The 14,333-nt window shown below is 35.3% G+C and overlaps 1 protein-coding gene across 1 annotated transcript in view; it reads left to right on the top strand.

The window, feature by feature from the left end:
• Aff2 (ALF transcription elongation factor 2) overlaps positions 1-14,333 on the top strand; it is a 479,228-nt gene that overhangs the window by 109,653 nt on the left and 355,242 nt on the right. The gene's annotated exons all lie outside the window — the stretch shown is intronic.

Below are 14,333 nucleotides of genomic sequence, written 5' to 3'. Positions count from 1 at the left end.
GTCTTTGCTTTATGCTCTTTAATAGTCTGTTGAGATGTACCTCTCAGCTTTGCTTCGTCTAACAAATCTTCCAGATACTTTTAGTCAAAAGTAAAATCTTTGTAATATTCTTTAAATGTTTTATACTTCTGTTTTTGCACTTAGACCTGAATTTGAGTGTTTTATATTCCATTCGTTTATACATTCCTATAAAATCCAATCCAACACTTTGATATCAGTTCATTAACATAATAACAGTGATATAGCTAGCTTATAGGAAAACTTGGCCTAACAATACCAAAAGATATACCTTTAAATAAAATATGTAGCAATTTAGTAGGAACACTGAAGGGCCTTTACAGATAAAGAGATAAGATTTCATGACAAATTATCAGTTTATTATCTACTAAAAATGAACATAAACCACTTAAAACTAAGGTTAATAAGAAATCATTGAAGCTACTTTCATTTATATATGACTCTCTATGAACTGAAATTTCATATACAGTGAAATTTACTTCCAAGTTGGGCTTTTTATAAGCTTGCTCTGCCTTCCTTAAATCCATCAGGTTATTTTAGGAATAGAGAAAAAGTTGAACTGATTGTTCAAGTGGAAGGTGGTTGGCCAGGTGAAGATGGATGAATACATGTTTGCTTCATCCACATCAATAGGATTTGTAATGATCAGATTCAACATAATCCAAACTGTTGCAGCAAGATATGTCTTATGTTTTATTCTTTCCCACTCCTCCACTCTTCTCATTGATATTTGTGCTTTACCTCTGCGCCCCTCTTTTCTTCTTGCTTCTCCACTTGTCTTACATTTTTACACAAAAGTGTGACTTCCCTTTGTTCCTGAACTTAAAAGCCTAATCAGTTTCCCAGGATGTTTGATCCTATGCAAAGCATAGAAGAAATGATTCTTCAAATCTTTTTTTTTTTGTTGTTGTTCTCCAAAGTCTATTTATGTCAACTAATGTAAGTTTTCACTCAGCTCTAAATAATTTTTCATCAATACTTGAGCTTATACAGCATCTGTATCTGTCATTGTCATGCGGCACAATTTATCTGAGATTTCATTCCTGAGAAAGTCAAACACATTTCAGACTCAGCAACGCATAGTTAAGAGAGTAAATGTAAAACAAACAGAATTTCTAAGTTTAGAAAAGCACCAAAACTCCAAGAGCTTATTTGAGGGATTAGATTATTGAAATCACCATCTATTACTGAGTTGGAGTCTCTTTAACTAGTGTACTACTTGGAATCTTTTGCTACTGGCTTGTTGACATATAGCCACTAAAAGAAAATTACTATATGTGTAAGTAAAATGAATTATTTTGGGTTTTCTCATTTATTTTCTGTTCATGCCTTAGGGGAGATTTTCAGGGCTAGAAGGGAGAATATTATGAGACAAGATGTATTTATTCCACTCATGAGCAGGACCAATGCTTTGGGCTTAGCCGCTTGTGAATCATCCTAGCTCTCTTCCCTTGAAGGATAAATATGGCATTCATTCCAAACCATTTAGCCTATTATTCTTTTGTGTATAAAATAGGCCCAATTAAGACATTCTTGTGTTAATTTCTGCATTCTATGTATGGTTAGAATGAGTGTTAAAATACCCACCACAGCAAATGTCTCAAAATGTGCCATGCATACTGAACACACCAAGCTTCTTCCCTCCTCAATCAAAGCTAAAACTCAACTATTCATGGAGATTTTTAATTTTATATTTTCCTCTTACCTATATTAGAGGTCTTTCTACTCATAAACCAATATTTAGAGGAAAGCACCAATTTTTAAATATCTGGTTTTGTTTTTTGTTTTTGCTGTTGTTTTGTTGTATAGTTTCCTTTTCATCCAGATGTCTGACATGTAAAGATGTAAAGAAAAAGTCTTGGGTCTACACTATGGATTTTTAAAAAATTAACTCATCTCTGGTTGTTCAAATAGATAAATATGTCATACATTATCATATTTCTTATCTGATTTTTTGCCTTGTGTGTTCCTGTCCCAGTAATGAGGCAAGCAAGATAATCAAATTATAAGGTAAATAGTGACATTCCATTATGTCTTTTCCAGTGTTCTTGCTAATTTGTTAGATGAATATCTATGTGCCAAAACAGAAAACCCACCATTTACTGACTATGTAATCTTAGAATATTCATTTAACTTCTCTTGGGAATAGTGTTTAGCTATTAGTGTAAAAGTAGGCTAAGGACTAATTGGAGGCTGAAATAGCACAAACTTCATTGCACAATGAGTTTCTCTGTGAAATCTTAACTCCCTACCCACATGTGTGCAAACACACACACACACACACACACACACACACACACACTCTTTCACACGCAGAGAGAGAGAGATTGCTAATAAGTACTACTTTGTCTTTTGTCACTGGATGCTTAGAGGTGGTTTGACATCTAGAAGTTTATTGGTGAAGTATATTAATAAAACTGAAAGTATAGCTTTTAAATTATGAAATCAATGAATAATATTTTAAAAGGCCTTACCTCTTGAAAATATTTGCTGATTTACTTATTTATTTTACTTTTTTTTTTAATTATAAGATAGACACACTCCTCTGTTCCGAGGCCTCCCAAATAACCCTTATTGTTCTGCTTCACATTTGACCTTTTTTCCATTGTCATGTTACATGTTTATTCATATATGTATATGTATATATATATATATTTATAAGTATAACCTATTATATATGTATATATGTATGTATATGTGTACATATATACATGTACACATATACACATTACACACATATGTATTAAATATATATATATATATTGTTATGTTTCCCTTGAAGAACTATTTCTACAGATCTAAGCATACCTGCATACCTAAGTTGACTGTAGTTCTTTGTGTAGGGGTGACGTTTTTTGGGCTTCCCTCCATCCAATTTAGAATGGCTATTGTTGTTTCCCTTGTTCAGGTCATGTTTAGATAGTCATTTTGGTGAACACAGTTTATTTTTTTATGCGTATGGGGGTTTTGCCTACATATATATCTATGTCCTGTGTGTGTGCCCTGTGCCTTGGAGGCCAGAAGAATTCTGGAACTAGAACTATTGGTGGTTGTAAGTTATGAAACAGGTCCTGTTGACAGTTTCTGTCCTGCCTGGTCCAACAGCTGTTTAGTGTCAAATAAACTTACTGAGGCTTATATTAATTATAAACTGTTTGGCCAATTACCCATAATACTCTTGCATCTTACTCCTTCTGTGGCTACATGGCATCTTCCTGGTGACCCACACTCTGCCCTCCTCTTCCCTGAATTTTCTTAGTCTGTTAGCCCCATATATACTTACTTCCTAACTACTTCCCAAACAGCATTTATTCATCAACAACTAAGAAAATCCTATATTAACAGCATACAGAAGGACATCGCCCATCATCTCCTCTTTTCAGTCTAAATAAAAATGAAGGTTTTAACTATATATATATATATTTATCAAGTAAGAATTATAGACAATATTTTGTCCATTAACATTTGTCAAAATTTAAAGAAAATATTCTATCATCTATCCTATCTTTGTGAGTAAATTTTATCTTTTATCATAACAAGGGAAACCATAACCATAACAGTCTTCAACTCCATCAAAGACCACAGAAGGATAATATTAAAGTTCTTCAATTGACAGAGAAATCTTACCGGCTAAACAGTCACTCAAATTTCCTCTGTAACATTGGGGCTTCAGCACTTAGGCTATAGTTTCTGGCATACTTTTTAATGTAGTAGGAAATTTCAAGATCTCTTTCTGTCTTGTATTGGTAAAGTTAAGCAGTTGTTTTCTTTTTTAAAGGAGAAACCCTTAAGAATGTTCCTGTCCCTTGACAAGTTCAGCAGTAACTTCCTCTGTAACCTGCTTGTCCCATTTGGACAGCATTCTGTTCAGTAATCCAGGAAAGAACAGTCTCTTGTCCAAATGGCTATCCTTGTCATGTTGAAGGCAAATTCCATAATGGGTTCTTCCATGCCCATCTTCCATTCTGATGTAATTGTTGTAGCCAGGAGCAGTTGTGTCTCCTTGTCCTGGAAAATCCCTAACAAAACATTTTAAATGTCATATTCTGTATGTCTTTGAAAGATTTTAAAGAATATCTAACTAACATGACTAAGTTTTGACAAACATTTCCTAGATGTTTTGTGTTAGGGATTTGTTGGACTTATGATTTTCTTTGGTTGATGAATCAATTTCTCCTAGTGTATCTTCAATATCTGAGATTCTCTCTTCTATCCCTTACATTCCGTTGGTTATCTTTTCTTCTGTAGTTCCTGAACATTTACCCAGGTTTTCTAATTCCAGCATGCCCTCAGAGTATTATTTTATTGTCTATATTTCAGCTTTAAATCCTTGAATTGTTTGAATTGTTTCTTGCAATTTTTGATTTGTCTTTTCTTCAATTTCTTTAAAGAATTTTCTCATTTCATTTTACAGGATCTCTATTATTTCATGAAGTTGACAATTATAGGTGACTATCTATAATCTGTATTTAATTATACATTACATTTTTAAATGAGCTATATAAATGGAATACCTAAACAATAGTAGAAACATACACATAACAGAATTGATCTTAAATTTGTATCAACAAACCAAAATCCATACCAATGAAAAGTACTTGTTTCTATATCATACTCCATTTTTTTTCCTTTAGAAAGAGATTGACTATGATCATTGACCATTTATAACCAACGCCATTTAAACAATATTTTGGGAATATGTCATAGTTCTCTCCAAACTGTTTCCTTCTATTTGGAGGCACTGCAAAACCCATGGGGATGCTGAAAAAACCCAGAACCATGGCAAAATCCTGCATCTTCCCACCTGTCTTAGATGACGGGATCACCTGGTCTTGCTTGATTAAGCCATATCAGTCTGGAAGGAATCCAGAAACTCTTTTCCAAAGTAACATGTCCTAAGACCTAAATTTTGAATTGAATGCATTTTCAAAAATATCATTTGGGTTAATCCAGCAGTATTTATTTATCAAATGTCTTTTAGCTGCTAATGCTTCTTCCTCAGTAATCAAACACTTCAAAGACAATGTGATAACATTCAATATACAGATTCTCTATGTTTAGTCTATCTTTAGGTGGTGTTTTTTTTTTTTTTATTACTCTATCCACAACATCAGTCCTGGCATAACAAGGAGATGTTTGGGTATGAAGCCTCATGACAAAAACACAGTTTAATTAACTGGAATGATGGGAGATGTCATTCTGTATATATGTTTCTAGTATTGGTTAATGAATAAAGCCCTGTTGTCCGATAGGAAAGCAAGATAGACAGGACTAGGAGACAAGGTGTATTCTGGAAAATGTAGTAATGGAGAGTCAAGTTGTATGGATCTGGGAGAAGAGGTCCAGACCCTCTCTCCGATAAGACCACATGAAAACACTTAGATTAATAGAATTCAGTTAGTATTTAAGACAGAGCTAGCCAAAAAGAAACACTAGTAACAGGCCAACAGCTTTATATCTAATACGGCATCTCTGTGTGTTATTTGAGGCTGATGCGACTATGGGACCATGCTGGCGAAAACTGCTCATAACACTGGAAGGGAATCATTTAGGTGTTCTGCAATAAAATGAAATGGGACAGTTTACTTATGTACTGTCTACATACTGAAGCTAAAAGTAGTAGTGTAAACACCAGCAGAAATTGTTAATTTTTCAAAATTCATCAGTGGTGTCTGTTCATTTAGACCACATGGCTTAACAATGTGTTACTCAGTGTTCCCCCAAGAAATCAACCTAAATATGACAGTGTAGTTATATACTGAGTTATAAGCACATGTATAAATAGTGATAGAAAAAGTATAGTTATGGGAACTTTCAAATATGAGGCATGTCAGCTAATTGGGTATTCAAATATTGGTATAGTGTGGGATCAAAAGGCCACCATGTGTCATGTCTGTGTTCCAGACTCCAGACTTGGTGCAGAATTTTTTTTCTTTCTGGGGAATTTCAGTCTTTGCTAAGACCTCCAGTTGATTAGATGAGTGTTACCTATAAGCTGAATTATAACCACTTCTACTCAAAGTTAACAGACCCTAAATATTAATCAAAGGTGCAATACTACAGCATGTAGGCCTGTGTTTCACACTATCACCTGGCCAAGTTGCCGCATCCCAAGGACCAGTGCTGGTTACTTATAGGATCTGTCATTATAAGTCAGGGCCTTGAAAGGCAAGGCTTTTTGCTTTAAGTACTACTCTGGTGCAGTGGGTAGTTGTGCTGACTAATTTTATGTGGACATGACACAGGACTGAGTCATCTGAGAGAAGGAAACCACATTTGAGAAAATGTATCTATAAGATTGGGCTGTAGGCAAGCCTGAAGGGCATTTTTTTAAATTAGTGACTGAGGTGGGATTTTACAGGCCACTATGGGTGGGGCTGTCCATGGTATGGTGATCCTGGGTTCTGTAAGCAATAGGGAGCAAGCCAGTAAGCATATTCCATGGCCTCTGCAACAGTTCCTGCCTCCAGGTTCTTGCCCTGTTTGAATTCCTATCTTGATGTCCTTCAGTGATGCACTGTGATTGGAAGTATAAGCCAAATAAACTCTTTCCTCCCCACATTGCTTTGGTCATGGCTTTTCATCATAGCAATAGCAACCTTAAAACAGGTGTCATCTATTAATATCTTCTCCCAGAGATGTAGTCCCATGCCAGTCTATGCTAGATTTCAAAATTTTCTACTTTTTCTGTTTGTACCATTGTTTCTTCACTGCCACCCCATGCTCACTCTCTCAGTCTTTGCATTCAGCATGTGATTTGACAATCCTGCTCCTAATGTTTCAACTTCATTGTTACTAGTCATTCATTCCAACTATACTTTAAGCGTTTTGTAGACATTGTGAGTTGATAAAGTGACAAAGTGGTTAACTACACAGGAGTTTTTTTTATAAATGATTCAAGCATGCAATATAATCATTGAATCTACTGTGTAAGGTCAATGGAAACTCTATGAAAAGGTATGATGCTCACATTCAGATAATGATTTTATTAGTGCAATTTTGCAGAGGCCACATACTTCATTTAATGAGTAAGTTGTTTTGAAAACCAATAGCACTAGACAATACAATCTAATAATAACATAGCATGGATTATTTATAAAAAAGAAACAAGTCTTTATAAATTCTGATTTAGTGTTAAGACATTAAGTAATGAAATTTTTAGTAGTGAAGCTTTTTGAATCATGAGATGTTTTACAGGCTACATGTCCTCTTTCATCCCTACTTCTAAATATGTCATTAGCCAGTCTTTATACATAACTCTTCTCCCTTAGCATGTAAATTTGGTGTCTTCTATACATAATTGCGTTTTATTTCAGAATGGGTTTTATTTTTACTAAAATACCTTTGCTGAATCTGTGTTAATTTTAAATGTTGATGAATTTCAGCATAGTATTTTTTTTCTGTCTTTTTGTGTTGTTGTTGTTATTTGAGAGAGGGTTTCTCTGTATTGTTTTGGAGCCTGTCCTGGAACTAGCTCTATAGATAAGGCTGGTCATGACCTCACAGAGATTTGCCTGCCTCTGCCTCCTGAGTCCTGGGTTTAAGGGCATGTGCCACCAACAACACCCAGCCAACATAGAATTTCAATACATGCTATACCACATGCACTGTGTGAAGGCAAGGAAGTTGGTATATGTCTCTTTTTTTATGTTGAGGATATCTCAGAATATGAGGTTGTTCCCTCATTTCACAATGATACAGTCATACTGTCTACATTACTTTACTCCATAAACCAGCATTAATGCACCTCTTATATTGACTATTCAGATTATGTTTAATGTTTCAAATACAAGAGGATGAATTTCAATTGGCGCTTATATTTTTCCTTTCATATTTATCACAGACAAATAAATAACCACAAAGAAAATAAAGACAGATTATACAAACAAATGGAATTATTTGCATTTCTCTTTATATCTATTTTCACTTAACCAACACTAGTTTTTATAGTTCCCAGACAATATTCAATATAAGAAAAAAATATCTATTGTCTAAAGATAGATGGAAACCAGAATTTATGTCAAATACTCAGTTTTATTCTCATATAATGACAGTCCATTCTGTGTGTAGATATTAACTGTTTCTTAAAATTGTATTGAGAAACTTCAGTGTGTTTAAGAATGGAGTTAAAATTGCACACGGATGTCCGAAATTTCACTTGTACTCAGCCAATAGAAAAATACAAATAAATATAAGTCAGTCACAACACTTGAAATCTCTATTTATGTGTTCATTTTTTTTTATTGTTTTCACCCTTTGCGTCCTAATCAAAGAAAATATCTCTTGTGGTGCATCCATCTCACAGACATCTGTGCAATTTCTTTGTATTTAGACAGTACCTGTCAGTCTTTGCTGGCATTGTCCTAATAATTTACTTTCCCTGAATGCTTTGCTTGAACACAGGGTTTAGCAACTCTGTAGAGGGAAGAGCTAACTCAAAGCTGTAAGACACATTGCCAAGCCTTATCATTAATTTGAATACTAACTTCTAGGCATTAGGTTGAAAGATCTTCCAGAGATGCAAGGTTGATGTGTCTGTTTCTGGCTTAGCTACTCTGTCCTGAGACTAACGTGACTTGTAGAGTTGTTATCTTGTCAGGGACAGATATACTAAAGTATGCAGACTTTTGAGTTATCTCCTTCTGCAAAGGTCAGTGGAGTAGAAGGAAACATCCAAGGATAAGAAAGAGTTACTCTTTACCTTTGCAAGAAGAGGGAGAAAAAACAATAAGCAAAACAAAACCATGTATCTCAACCAACAGCATTATCAGTCACTTCTGGCTTCCTACCAATTTCAAGCTATTTCATTTACTATCTGCTGCTGTCTTTTCCTCCACAGGATTGGATGCTTATCAAAGAATTAATTAGTACAATTTAAACACCACAGACCATTATCATCAATGACCTGTTTAAGCAGGGTATAACATTGGAATTAATGATAGACTCAGGGGAACTGATGACCCACAGCAAAATGAAAACACTGTTAACCCTATCAGTCACTAAATTTCTAAGGAAACTCATTCACAGCTACTTATTGCAAGTTATATCTTGAAAAAAACCAAACTAAAGGTACATGAGCAATTTTATGTACTTTATTATATGTCAAAATAAAAATGGTAGATTTGAAAATGTGAGTTTCCCTGTTATAATTTCTCTCTTGGAAGGAAATTGGTGTTGCCGAGATAAGCATTTCAGCCTCCTCTCTATTGGGTGTTCATTACTAATCCTAGACATCCAGAACTACAGCAATATTGACATCGGTTTCAGTTGTCATAAAGCATCATTTCTTTAGTTTTTGTAGATTGTTTGTTCTTAGAATGAGAACGAGGGATGTTAAGGTAGGCAGGCCTGCTTTCCAACCACTTCACTCTGCTGCTATAGGTTCACATCTCTTCTTCCCTCTCTCCCCACCTTTGTCAACAATATTGACTAAAAATGTACTTTGTGCCAGATGCTGTGTCATGTTACCTAGAGTTGGAATGGGTGCACAGTTCCTAAAAATGATGGGTAATTTCAATGATATGATTTCTGAGCTAGACAGGAGGTGCATTAGTTTCCTTGAGCAAATTGCTCCAAATTTGGCATCTTAAGCAACAGGTATTGTTCTGAAATCCAAGTGTTCAGGGCCATTCTTTCCGTGAAAGATGTAAGGAAGAAGTTTGGTTTTTCTTTTTAGCAGTTTCTGATGGCCTTAAATGCCCTTGCTCTGTGGCTATATAAGTGCAGTTTCAGTCTTATTAATCACATGACCTCATCATATTTAGGACATCATATTTAGGATCTACTCAAGATCTACAATAATTTCATTTGAGTTTAAATTAATTATGTCTGTATTGAAAACTCCGTATTTCACCTCCATATTTCAAAGTAAATTTACATTCATGGGTCCCTATTTGACATGTCTGTTGAAGACCATTACTCAACCTCATACATGGAGTGAATTATAAACAATAACACCAGAGATTTCATAATGAAACTGACAATTTTTATATTTAGAATTAAATAATGTCTCTCTAGTTGGAAAATGTAGTTGAATTTTTTCCTGAGGTTTGTCAGCTCCCCGGTAATGACACAGAAACTTGTTATTAATTATGAAAGTTTGGCTGATAGCTTAGGCTTGTTTCTAACTAGATCTTATTGAAGACAGAGTTTCTGTCCCTCCAGGTCCCACTGCAGTTTAGTCCCAAATAAACATACAGAGGCTTATATTAATTATCAACTGTTTTGGCCAATTGCTTAGGCTTCTTATTGTCTTCCTTTCTCTTAATTATTAATCAGTTTCCATTAAACTCTGTATTGCCATGAGGCTGTGTATTACTAGCAAAGCTCCAGCATATTACTCCTTTGACGGCTACATGGAGTCTCCCTCAAGACCCTCTTCCCAGTTTCATTCTTCCTAGCATTCCTAGTTTGGTAGCCCTGCCTATACTTCCTGCCTGGTTACTGGCCAATCAGCATTTATTCATCAACCAATAATAGAAACATATATTCACAGCATACAGAAGGACATCTTCTTTCATTTTAAAACTTAACCAATATCTTTTATTGTATGTTCTTTTACATGGCTTATTTACATTTATTATGCATGACCCAAGCTGCTTCTTCTGTGCCTCCTGCCATCTCTACCTTTCTTCTTCCCAGCATCCTCTGTGCCTGGAAATCCTGCCCAGCTATTGGGCATTAAGCTTTTATTAAATCAATCTGGGTGGTACATTTTCACAGTGTACAAACTGATTATTCCAAAAGAGCAAAGTATATCATGAGGTCAGGGAAAAGGCACTGAAGATATCGGGCAGGCACGACATTATAGGATGGAATGGAAATAAGCTTCCTTGTGACCATCGTATAGAGTGGTAAGCAACAAATTTAGCAAATGGAAAAAGCAACAAATCTAGAAATTTATCACTATAGCGAGTGTGCTATATGATCATCATTGTCCTAAGAAAGCAAACACCATAAAATGAGACAGGAACAATGAAAGCACTCACAAGAGAAAGGTAGTAGAAATATGAGTAATGGCATTATCAATAAGGACTGATTGCAAGGATACAGTGATACAGTTCTGATAAAAAATGACCTAGGCACTTGTATATGACATAAATATGCCTTCTATATGCCACAGATGAGATTGGACAAAAGCAAGTGACAGTAAGGATGCAAAGATGAGAATCCAATATCAGTATTAGGTAACTGAGACACTTGTAAAAAACAATTTAAAAAGATGAATAACACAGTGGAGAAAGCAATTGTGAGAGAAAACTGTGAACTGTGAATGTGGAAACATTATGCCACACAGAAGGAACCCTCCTGTAAGTACAACTCTAGGACTGAAATAAGAGGTCTATTACACACTAATGGTTTTATTTTATATATTGCATACTTTTCAAAGTCCTGGAATTAGGCAATGTGGGTAATTGAAAGTTTGTGACACTAAAAACAAAGATAGGATTAAGGACATCTACCCTGAGTGTGGGAGGAGCAAAGGGCAGCAGGAGAAGAGACAATGAAGTAAAAAATAAGAGGATCATGTTCGATATGGTGCCCTTTACTTTCCAGCAGTGACACTGGTGTGAAGTGGCGATATATCCAGCATTGTGAATTCACATAACATAGATGAATCAAATACTTAAAAGTGTGGTGGCAAACTTTTCTGCATAATATGTATTTTATCAACATTTGAGAGAATAATTTAATATATATAATGTAGAGTCAATCAAAATCCAGTTTCCTGCATAATTGATGAGGATAACTGTAAATAAGAATTTTATTTTTAAACATTTTTCTTTAATAGTCAATAAATCTGCATTATCTGGCCTTTTGGAAAGCATCTTGATATAGTAGGTTACTTCCTATATTACATATCTTGAATTGGTATTATGAAAGCCTTATGGGGGCTGATAAGATGGCTTAACATCTAAAAGTGCTTCCCATGAATGTCTGATGATCAGATTTCTATCTCCAGCCAGAAATCATGGTGGAAAAATGGAACAAACTACTCAGAGTTGTTCTCTTACCTCCAAACATGCACACATGTGCCACATTCACACATATCATATGTACATGTGCTCAATAATAATAAGGAAAATTACTGAAATGCCTCATGAGAGGGTGAATGTAACATGATAACTATAGTGATCCCACATGGGGCAAGAAAATATAGCCATAACATATGCCATTCAGAACAGAGTCCCAATGTTAATAAAGATGTACCAATTTCAGGAAAGATATAGCAGTGATGTCCTCATGCTTCTGACACTACTATAATGGGTAGACTATATTACAAAGCTGTATTTTTTCTTGAGAGATAAATTAAGGTCATCTATACCAGACACCTTACTAAGATAGCAGTTTGACTTTCCTTATAATTTGACCCTTTGGATGATATTTCCTATATGGATGAGAATTTCAATATATTTAAGGGTAATTTTGATCACAGTCACTATCTTATTTTGTATAATGAAATATGCACGTCCCCAAATATGTCCAGTTTTAAAGTAACTGTCCAAAGGTAATAGAAACATCATAAATAATGTTAATTGGTCTCATTGGAATACAAATAGATATAGATAGAAAAAGTTTAGAAGAGCTTTGTGTGTGTGTGTGTGTGTGTATGCGCGCGTGCGCGCACACACGCAAGAGCATGTGGATGTGGGTGCATAGTGTGTACATGTGGGCCTCTGTACATGTATGTTCATATGTTTGTGAGAGTCAAGGAAATAGTGAAATCCAGAGAGGAAAGTGACATCCTCTCTATGTCTCAGTTTTCTCATTCATAAAATGAATGAACCCAGTAAATTCTTTGAGTAACTTTAGCTCTAAATATGTGCTTCTAACATTATGACCAGAACAACTGATATTACTAAAAGGTTGAGAGATAAAATCTGTCATAATTTCAAGTAATACGTTATTAGTTTAGTTAGTGGATCAAAACTTTAAAATTCAAATATTGAATAATTGCATCATTAATCTGTTTCTTTCTGCTGATTAAACAAGTTGTTAATTAACTTCCAGTAGGTAAAGGTAAATTTGGTTTTTTTTTTCCATTTTTTATTATTTATTTTATATAACCAAGTCCATTTAAATGAAAACAAACATTTATAGACAATATTTGGGAATTTGGGAGTCGTTCTTTCCAAACTACTTCCTGCTGGTAAGGGGCGCTGTCTTGGGGGATTCGAAGAAGATTCAGAAATCCTGGCTGTAGTCTGTAAGGCTTCTTTGTCCAGCTGTTTTGAATGTAGGATCAGCTTGTACTCTGTTTCAGGCGGTCTGGCGTGATCAAACCACATTAGTCTGGAAGGAATCCACATCTTTTCATTTTCTGTGGAAACAAAAATAGAAATCCTTTTCCCCAGTAACTTGTTCTTGAACTTAAATTTTGGAGTCAAAGCATTTTTTAAATTTATTTTATTATTTTACATGTCAATTCCAGTTCCCTCTCCCTCCCTCCCTCGATCCCTCCCCCTCAGCCCTCCCTCCCTCTTTCCCTCCCTTTTACCCTCTCTGCCCTCTCACATGCACTCTAAACACCCTCCCCTCCCATCCCCCCACCCCAATTTCATATGTAGGGGAATGCCATCCAGTTGGGGTCATGTAGATCTGACAGGTCATATGAAGTAGGGACTAGGGCTTCTCTCCAGTCTCTAGATTAAGGCAGTTATCCCTCCATGGGGGATGTGTTCGCAAAGTCGGTAAAGGTAAATTTGTAATTTAATTAAAATCCCATTATGAATTTTTGATGGGAGATGTCATTCTGTAAATATGTTTCTCATACTGGTTAACGAATAAAGCACTGTTGGCCAATAGGAAAGGAAGATAGGAGGGACTAGGAGATAAGGAGGAAAGAGGAAGTAGTAAGGAGGAGTCAAGATGGAGAGACTGGGGAGAACAGGACACCAGCGGGTAAGATGAAAACATGTGGGAATACTTAGTTAGATGAACAGAAATGGGTTAATAATTAAGGCAGAGCTAGCCGATAAGAAACAAGTAACTGACCAACAACATTATATCAAATACAGATTCTCAGTGTGTTAATTGGGGCTGGCACGTAGAAGACCAGCGGTGGGAAGAAAAACTTAAGTCGTTACAAATGTTTCTTAAATTGATAGAGTTTGCTGAATGAGAGTGTGGAAACACCTAAGCTGTAAGAAGTTATATCCTACTCAAGGCTATTTAAAGAAAGAGAGATAGACCTGGGAAGGGGCTACTGGATCCCTAAAAAATATAAGGAAAGCTTTTGAAAAATGGTGTGCATGCCAGTCTGCAAGGCTCACACTGTCCTTATCGAGCTAAAACTTAGAATTTTTGTATAAAAT

This window comes from Phodopus roborovskii, unplaced genomic scaffold, assembly GCF_943737965.1.
Source record: "Phodopus roborovskii unplaced genomic scaffold, PHOROB, whole genome shotgun sequence".
Classification (NCBI taxonomy): Eukaryota; Metazoa; Chordata; class Mammalia; order Rodentia; family Cricetidae; genus Phodopus; species Phodopus roborovskii.
Note: the sequence above shows the minus strand (reverse complement) of the source record. Positions and strands in the feature narration are given on the sequence as shown.